Consider the following 694-nt stretch of genomic DNA (forward strand, 5'->3'; position numbering starts at 1 on the left):
TCACTGCAGACACTGATCCCTACACAGCCCGGTCACTACACACACTGATCCCTACACATCCCGCTCACTGCAGACACTGATCCCTACACACACTGCTCACTGTAGACACTGATCCCTAAACACACTGCTCACTGCACACACTGAACCCTACACACCCCTCTCACTGCAGACACTGAACCCTACACACCCCTCTCACTGCAGACACTGAACCCTACACACCCCTCTCACTGCAGACACTGATCCCTACACACCCCGCCCATGACAGGCAGTGATCCGTACACATCCCGCTCACTGTGGACACTGATCCCTACACACCCTAGTCACTACTCACACTGATCCCATCACACCCCGCTCACTGCAGAGAGTGATCCCTGCACATTCCCGTCTCTGCAGACACCGACCCCGACACATCCCGCTCACTGCAGACACTGATACCTACATACCCTGCTAACTTCTGACATTGATCCCAACACACCCTGCTCACTGCTGACACTTAACCCTACATACCTCGCTCACTGCAGACTCTGATCCTGACACACTCTGCTCAATGCAGACACTGATCACTACAAACCCCGCTCACTGCAGACACTGATCCCTATACACCCCGGTCGCTGCAGACACTGATCCCTACACACCCTGCTCACTGGAGACACTGATCCCTTACCCCTCCCGTGTCTTCAGACACTAATCCCTA

Source organism: Rhincodon typus, chromosome 16 (assembly GCF_021869965.1).
Source record: "Rhincodon typus isolate 14 chromosome 16, sRhiTyp1.1, whole genome shotgun sequence".
NCBI classification, from domain to species: Eukaryota; Metazoa; Chordata; class Chondrichthyes; order Orectolobiformes; family Rhincodontidae; genus Rhincodon; species Rhincodon typus.